The 8,616-nt window shown below is 53.2% G+C and overlaps 1 long non-coding RNA gene across 2 annotated transcripts; it reads left to right on the top strand.

Moving 5' to 3' along the window:
* The first annotated feature begins 5,666 nt into the window (after positions 1-5,666).
* LOC139044356 (uncharacterized) lies at positions 5,667-7,886 on the top strand. 2 transcript variants are annotated; one of them, XR_011501289.1, is made up of 3 exons: positions 5,667-5,865; positions 6,380-6,608; positions 6,908-7,886. It is a non-coding gene; the product is annotated as an uncharacterized lncRNA (long non-coding RNA). The 2 variants fall into 2 exon arrangements; XR_011501288.1 differs by having other exon boundaries at positions 6,904-7,886.
* The last annotated feature ends 730 nt before the right edge of the window (positions 7,887-8,616 follow it).

Raw genomic sequence — 8,616 nt, 5'->3', positions numbered from 1 at the left:
AGATTGGCAACAGATGTTAGCTCAGGTGCCAATCTTAAAAAAAAATATTGATTTAGTTGGTACTTTACAGATTACAAATGCTGTTATATATGTAAACTGTGAAATGAAGAGTTGGTCTTCTCACCACATCCTCACATGGTCTTTCCTCTGTACACTATAGCTTATAAAAACTTTAATATGTTCAAAATTGAGGGACATAAATAAGTGGTTCCTCATCGCTCTCTCTTGTCCTATCCTCTTCCCCCACCTCCAGGCTGCACAGCCTCCACTCCAGCTCTTGTGACACTGGACTCACCTGCTGAAACACCTACCTCCCCACTGGTCTAGGAGCTTCTGCCCTCACTCATCTCTATTGCCTGTGTTCACACATATGTAAGGCCACTGCAGCTACTAACATGGTAAGTGAGGGAATTATTTCTCCACTGAGCCACTGGATGAGAAGAAAAACTTTCCCATCTCTTCTGTGAAGACACAGCCTCAATGGAGACTAGAGCAAGTGAGTGTGAATGCTGGGAAGATTATTTCCACACCCATCCCTCACCTGCTGCACGCCTAACAGGGTGGTGAACATAATGGACACCAATATTTCCCAGGGTGTTTAGAGGATCCAGGCCCGAAGGAGAAACCCGACCACTTGGCAAAAGAGGGATCAATCCAGGAATGAGAGCAAGTCCCTTCTCACCTGTTGTGTCATTGTCAGGAGCTCAGCTGCCACCCATCCTCCTCTGTGTCTCATCCAGGAACAGTTTGAAAACTAAGCAGATAAAGCTGATGAAAAAGAAGGAAGTCATGAGAATCCAGTCTTTAAAACAAAAGAGAGACCACATAGGTAGGGAGTATCGCTGGATACACCAGGCACGAACCCCTGAACATTCACCTGGGAGTGGCCCCCACCCAGCCCAACCCACAGGAATGCCCTGTGAGTGAAGACCAGCAGGGAGACCCTCTCCCCTCCCAGGGTCAAAAGTAAGAAGGCTTTGGTGACTTCGCACATAGGAAGATAGCAATATCCCCATTTTACAGATAACAAAATGAGCATCGGGGGTGTTATGGGCTGGACTGTGTCCCCCTAACTCACATGTTGAAGTGCCAAGCCCCACTGTGTCTGTATTTAGAGACAGAGTCTTTAAAGAGCTAATGAACATTAAATGAGGTCCTCTGGGTGGGGCCCTAACCATAAGACTGGTGTCCTTGTAAGAAGAGGAAGACACACAGAGGAAAGACCATGTGAGGACGTGGTGAGAAGGCAGCTGTCTGCAAGCCAAGGAGAGAGGTCTCTGGAGAAACCAACCCTGCTGACATCTTGATCAACTTTCAGCCTCCAGAATTGCGAGAAAATACATTTCTGTTATTTAAGCCCAGTTTGTAGTATTTGGTTAAGGCAGCCCTTGCCAAATAATAATAGTTTTAGACTTTAATTAGACCTCCTGTTCATAGTTGTTATTTAATTTTTAATTCCTAGGATTAAAACCATATCCTAGGAAACCCTCACAATTGTCACATGGGGATTCTTGTCTCCACAGCAGCACACCACTCTGGAATTTATGGGTTAATAATTCTTGGTTAGGTGCACCCGATTGCTTCTCCAACACCACCCCAGCCCTTTAGAGCCCCCACCCTCCCTGCTGTGCCCTGCCACCACTCTCTGGATGCACCTGCCTTCAGTCCCCTTGGCTCCTCCACATGTGGGATTCAGATAACATCAGAAATTCAGCCCTAGCTCTGCTTAACATGGCCTCGGACATGTGGCCAGGCTCCTGTGGTATCTCTCTTTTTTTTTTTTTTAGGAAGATTAGCCCTGAGCTAACATCTGCTGCCAATCCTCCTCTTTTTGCTGAGGAAGACTGGCCCTGAGCTAACATCCATGACCACCTTCATCTAGTTAATATGTGGGACACCTCCCACAGCATGGCTTGCCAAGCAGTGCCCTGTCCGCACCCGGGATCCAAACCAGCAAACCCTGGGCTGTCAAAGCAGAATGTGCGAACTTAACCTCTGCGCCACCGGGCCGGCCCCTGTAGTATCTTTTTAGTGGTGAGTGGAACGATCTAAGGACTCATGTCAGTGACTCTCATTACACAAGTCAGGCACTAACCCCTCTCACCCAGGGAAGAAGCAGGAGTGCACACATCACAAGTCTAGTCGTGTCCCACAGTCCCCACGGGGTGGACAGGCGGAGCAAACAGAGAGTGCAGGAGTTTAATTTGGGGGAATTGAGTTGACTCCTGCAGATATCTTAGTGAAATGCTAGCTAGAGTTCCGTCTTAGTCATTAGCATTGGCAGAAACATTCTTCACCTCACAATTTACGTATATACATATATATTTGTAAACTGTAAAGTACCACCTAAATCAATATTTTTTTAAAAGATTGGCACTGGAGCTAACATCTGTTGCCAATCTTCTTCTTCTCCCCAAAGCCCCCCAGTATGTAGTTGTATGTTCTAGTGGTGGGTGCCTTTGCTTGTGCTATGTGGGACGCCACCTCAGCATGGCTTGATGAGCAGTGCCATCTCCGTGTCCAGGATCCAAACCGGTGAAATCCTGGGTCACTGAAGTGGAGCACACAAACTTAACCACCTGGCCACGGGGCTGGCCCTAAATCAATATTAATCATTAACTACTGCAAGGTCAAATACTGATAATGTGTCAGGAACAAGGATGGCTTAAAACACTTTGACCCTGGAGGTCCCAAAAAGAGAAAACATTTCTCGTAGCTTTAATTGAAACCCTGCGATGGGGATTTACATGTATTTGCTTCTTTAACCTCTACCATAACCCTGCTAGTTATAGACAAGTTATTCATTTTATAAGTGACATGAGCTAGGTTCAGAAAGCTTGATTAAAATGACAAAATATGAGGCTAGAAAATGACAGAGCCAGAACTTGAACTTAGCTCTGCCTGTCTCTGAATCTCAAATTCCTAAACCCGGTGGTCTTGAGGGGTGGCCCCCAGACTCTAGCTTTACCTGGATATGTCACCTCTCAGATCAGTGATCAGAGACACCTCTTCTTATCACAGTGCTTCCCAGTGCAGCCTATTTACACAGTCTTCCATGCCCAGGTTCTCCCACCGCAGGGGTCCTCAAGGGTGCTCAACCAACTTCCCCAAATCAGCCGCAACTTTCCTCTGCTTTACATGTCAGTTTCACCACGCAAAAAAGTCTCAGGCCCCTCTGACCTTTCAGCATGGCTGATGACCAAGCCTCAAGCCCACAGGATAATACTATCTCCCCATCCCACAGCTGCATCTGTCATAGCCCCCACTGGGTTTTATAACTGACATTTATCACTTGACCCAGGTGGCTGGGACAGCTGGCCTCCTTTGGACAAAGCAGGCAAGCTGCAGGGTGCTCCTCTCCTACTGTCCCGCATGTATGCACTCACGGAGAGGGCCAGGGGAGGGCCAGTATCAGCTCACAGTCACAGATTTCTCACAAGGTTAGTGCCTTAGGGAACAGGAGAGCATGGCTTTCCTGACTCCAGAGTTGAGGGCAGTACCTGCTGATGGAAGGGCATGCCTGATGAGTTCCCTGTCTGTTCCCTAGGGTGTCTGCCTTGTGTGGTCACACTCCTTTGGCAAGCTGTTCTCGGCCTTGTGACTTGACGAAGTCTTTCCCTCTCTGGGTGTCAAAAGATTCATTTGTGATGAGAGGCAGTGTCTGTCAGAAGAACAAATGAGGCCTGGAATGAACCATCAGGCAGAGGGACAGCTTGACTGACTCTGCGGTCTGTTGCAGGCAAAGAGGGTGAGAAAACCACCACTGCCAAACAATGCAAATGGGCCCTTGGAAAAGTAGAAGGGGATGTGAGGCACAGCTGAGGGAAATGGGGACCACTGCCTTCACTGGCAAATGATCACTGGAAGAGTGTGCCCCACACCATCAGAGCCCTGCTGACCCGATACTCAGCCATCGTTAGGGTCACTGAGAGGCCACAGGCACCAGTCACAAGGCGTGTGTAGTTGGAGTGATGGGCTTAAATAAAGGCAAGAGGGCTCCTAAAGGGGTGAGAGTCAGCAGGAACTTTGGGAAAGGTCAGGGACTTGGGGATGGTGTGAGTGGTCCATGACACTCTCCTCAGATTCCCAAGATGCCAGGTGTCTGGATTACAGCCACCTCCACACCCCACCAAAGCAGCCACTGCCACCCCCCCCCACCCTTTCTCTCACCACTGCCAATAATATATCAGCATAGGCCCAATAGAGCGGTGAAAGCTGGGTCCCCAGGTCACATCTGTGGCCTCTGAACCAGACCTGGTTTCATGGGGAAGGGGGGCATGAGGCAGGATGAAATCCACTGAGGCATGGGTGGTGAGGATCCCTGAGTCCCATTCCAGTGTATGGTCATGGCAACTGACAATCTCTGGACCACAAGACAGTCCTTCCAAGACCAGGCCAGAGGCAGCCCGTTCCCTGGTCCCAAAACCTGGGGTACCCAGCTCCTCCCAGGGCAACACAGGAAATGATGGAAGGCCTGTCTCACCACTCACATCCTTCTCCCCACCACTGCCGAGACAATCAACATCCCTCAGGAGGAAGGACATGGTCGGCAAGGACCCGGATGAAGCTGGTGCTACCTCCCATGTCAGGCACATGACATGCACAGGAGCTTCCTCCCAAAACAGGGGCAATGACACCTCCCAGAAAACCTTCAGGACTCAGGGCCCTTTCCTCTGTCCTTGCCCCACTGACAGAGTCTTGGCCCAAATGAGTGGGACAGTCAGCCTCCTTTGGGTATATCAGGCAAGCCCTAGGGTGGTCTCCCTCCGCCCCTCCTTGGTAGACTCAGGGAGTGGGCCAGGAGAGGGCTTCTCTCAGCCCTTCTTGTCAGGTATCTCCCAAGGGGAGCACCCTAGGCAGCAGCAATGCAGGCTTTCCTCAGTCCAGAGTGGAGGGTGGGAACCGCTGATAGGAGAGCATGCCTGTGGGTTTCCCCTTCGTTCCCTGGGTGGCATGCCTGTGCTGCCACACTCCTTTGGCAAGCCTTTCTCAGCCTTCTGACTTGACACAGCCTTTCCAACTCCTGGGGAAGAAAGGTTCATTCGTGATGAGAGGCTGTGTTTTTTCCAGCAATAAGTGAGGATGGGGATGAACCAGCTGGCACAGGGAGAGTCTTGCTGCCCTTCTGGGTCAGATGTGAGCAAACAGGGCTGGAAAATCTCTTCCAAGGAGGCAGCAGTGACCTGAGCGGAACGGGGGAAGGGGATGTGAAACACAGCTGAAGGAAAGCAGGCAAGCCAGAGTGCGCCTCCCCCTGTGCCCTGTGGCTGTGCACTCAGGGAAAGAGCCAGGAGAAGGTGTCTCTCCGCCCTTATTCTAGGATTTCTGGCAAGGGTAGTGCCCCAGGCAGCAGGACATCAGGCTTGTCTGACTCCTGGAGCTGAGGGTGAGTCCTGCTGAGGGAAGAGCTTGCATGGAGGGCTCCTGGTTTGCTCCCTAGGTGGCCTGTCTGCCTTGCCACACTACTGAGCAAGGCATTCTGGGACTTCTGAATAGACAGGGCCTTTCCTCCTCCTGGAGTCAAAGGGTTCATTTGTGATGTGGGGCTGTGATTTTTCTACCAGTCACTGAGGCCTGGAATGAGCCAGCTGGCAGAGAGACAGCCTGGGTGTCCTCCCCTAGTCGTTGTTGGAAAACAGGGTCAGAAGGCCTCCCCGTGAGAAGGCCAGCAGCCACCTGAGCCGAAGGTCAGAAGGGGAGGTGAGAAACAGGAGAAGGAAAGGTGGACCCTAGTTCACCTTTGAACATTTCTACCCCAGGAGGAGGGAAGACTGTGCCTAGTCTGTCAGAAGGCCTGGAGCTCCTTGCAAAGAAGAGCGGCACAGCAGACTGGCCACCTACGTAACGGATGGGGCATCCCCCCAGGTAAGTGCTTGCACTGGGAGGACCCACCCTCATGCCACTCTGGGGCAGAGGGAGAGGAGAACCCTATAACTTGCCGACTTTCCCAAAGAGGGCCAGCCAACGCAGCCCCTCGAGCCAAGATGGTGTCCATGGGACTGCTAGGAAGGAAAGAGCCCTGGGTCCAGAAAGTTTTCGGTGAAGGGTCATCAGCTCTATCAGAGGTAGAAGCTGCTGGAATTCTGGTGTGCCCGACCTGGGAGCTGCTGCCCGCCGCACCCGGGTCCTTAGTGCCCTGCCTGGGCTCCCCAGGGAGGATGCCAGACTTAGTCTTGGCCTTGGCCTGAGGGATGCCTGCGGTGATGGGGGCGTTCCACAGTTGCCTGGGCTTCCCTGGGAGAGTCAGAGATCCCTGGGTGGTGGCCTTATGGAACGGGCCACCTCTGGCCAAGTCTAGGGGAGGGAGCCGCCTCAGGGTCGAGATGGGTGGTGGCCAGCATCATCCTCACCAGGAGCAGCCCTCGGGGATCTTTCGCAGGGATTGTGTCACGCCCCGCCTTCCCCGTCGGATGCTATCCTCCTGCACCCAGATCCAGGTTGGAGGCCACGGATGACGCCTGGAAACTGCCTTTCAGCACCCTGTCTGGCCTTCCCTGCGCCTTGTAGGGCAGCGGTGGGAGAAAAACCTGTAGGGACGGCTGGACGTTGGCTTCGTGGGCTGCCACGTGGGCATCCAGAATCTTGGGGACCTGAGGAGAGGAGGGCAGGTGCACCCATGGCCTCTCTACCTCCCCGACCTGACCTAGGGTTCTGACTGACTCTCACGACTGTGGGAGCCCTGCTCCCTGGCCTGAGGACCATTCCTCCCACTGTGCATGCACGGGTGGGAGGGAGGGGTGGGGGGAGGAATCCGGCCTCTGGCCTCACTGGGAGCCCCGCACTGGGTGGGGGGGATCTGGCGGGGTGGGGGCGCCCTCTGGCGGAGGCCCCGTGCAGCTGCCAGGGAGCTGGGGTTCCCACTTCCTTCAGGGCTTCTCATGACCCTTTCCCCTCTCTGCTCAGGTAGCTGCTTTCCTCCTTGGAAGAGGTTTTCTGGCCCTGTTTGCTCCCAACTGACCCAGAAGGGCAGCAAGACTCCCTGTGCCAGCTGGTTCATCCCCATCCTCACTTATTGCTGGAAAAAACACAGCCTCTCATCACAAATGAACCTTTCTTCCCCAGGAGTTGGGAAAGCTGTGTCAAGTCAGAAGGCTGAGAAAGGCTTGCCAAAGGAGTGTGGCAGCACAGGCATGCCACCCAGGGAACGAAGGGGAAACCCACAGGCATGCTCTCCTATCAGCGGTTCCCATCCTCCACTCTGGACTGAGGAAAGCCCGCATTCCTTCCGCCTAGGGTGCTCCCCTTGGGAGATACCTGACAAGAAGGGCTGAGAGAAGCCCTCTCCTGGCCCACTCCCTGAGTCCACCGAGGAGGGGCGGAGGGAGACCACCCTAGGGCTTGCCTGATATACCCAAAGGAGGCTGACTGTCCCACTCATTTGGGCCAAGACTCTGTCAGTGGGGCAAGGACAGAGAAAAGGGCCCTGAGTCCTGAAGGTTTTCTGGGAGGTGTCACTGGCCCTGCTGGGAGAGGGAGCCCCTGGGTGTGTCATGTGCCCGACATGGGAGGTAGTGCCTGCTTCATCTGGGTCCTTGCTAGCCATGCCCTGCGTCCCAAGGGAGGTTGATTGTCTCGGCAGTGGTGGGGAGAGGGATCTTCGTACCTCACAGAGACCTCCCCTAATCTAAGAGATGCCCTCTGAACTCAGAGAGACCTCTCCTGACCTCACAGAGCCCTCGCCTGACCTCAGAGACACCCCATCTGACCTCACCTGGATCTCCCCTGACCTCACAAAGAAACCCTCTCACCTCACAGAGACCTACCAAGACCTCACAGAGACCCCTTTCTGTCCTCAAAGGGCCCTCCTATGACCTCAAAGAGACCTACTCTGATGTCACATCCTCCGCTGAACTCATAGAGACCCCCTCTGACCTCACAGAGACATCCCCCTGACCGCACAGAGATGTCCAACATCACAGACACCCCATCTGATCTCATAGAGATGTCAAGTGACCTCAGAGACCACCTCTGACTACAGTGAGCCCTTCTCTGACCTCAAAGAGAACCCTGGTGATGACACAGAAACATCCCCTGACATCATAGATTCCTCCCCTGAACTCAAAGACCTCCCTGACCCCAGAGACATCCCTGATCTCATAGAGACCTCCTGTGACCACACAGAGAACTCCTCTGAAATCACAAAGACTTCCTCTGACATCAAAGAGACGTTAGCTGACCTCAGAGACCTACTGTGACCTCACAGGGACCTCCCCTGACTTCACAGAGACCCCATTTGGCCTCACAGAGACCTCCTCTGTTCTCAAAGAGATGCCATCTGACCTCACAAACTCATCCTCTGGTTTCATAAAGACACACCCTGACCTCAAAGAGACCCCACAGAGACTTCCTCTGACATCACAGGGACCACCTTTGACATCACAAAGTCCTTCCTGACCTCACAGTGACCCCCTCTAACCAAACAGAGACCCCCCTGACCTCACAGAGACCTCCTTGATCTCACAGAGGTCTGCTCTGACCACACAGAGACCTCCCCTGACCTCACAGAGAGCCCTCTGACTTCACTGAGGCCTCCTCTGACCTTGCAGATAGCCCCTCTGACCATACACATACCTCCCTTGCCCTGATGATGACCCGCTCTGACACACGGAGACATCC

Source organism: Equus asinus, unplaced genomic scaffold, assembly GCF_041296235.1.
Source record: "Equus asinus isolate D_3611 breed Donkey unplaced genomic scaffold, EquAss-T2T_v2 contig_803, whole genome shotgun sequence".
NCBI lineage: Eukaryota > Metazoa > Chordata > Mammalia > Perissodactyla > Equidae > Equus > Equus asinus.
The sequence above is the reverse complement of the archived record's forward strand: the minus strand, read 5'-3'. Positions and strand labels throughout refer to the sequence as shown.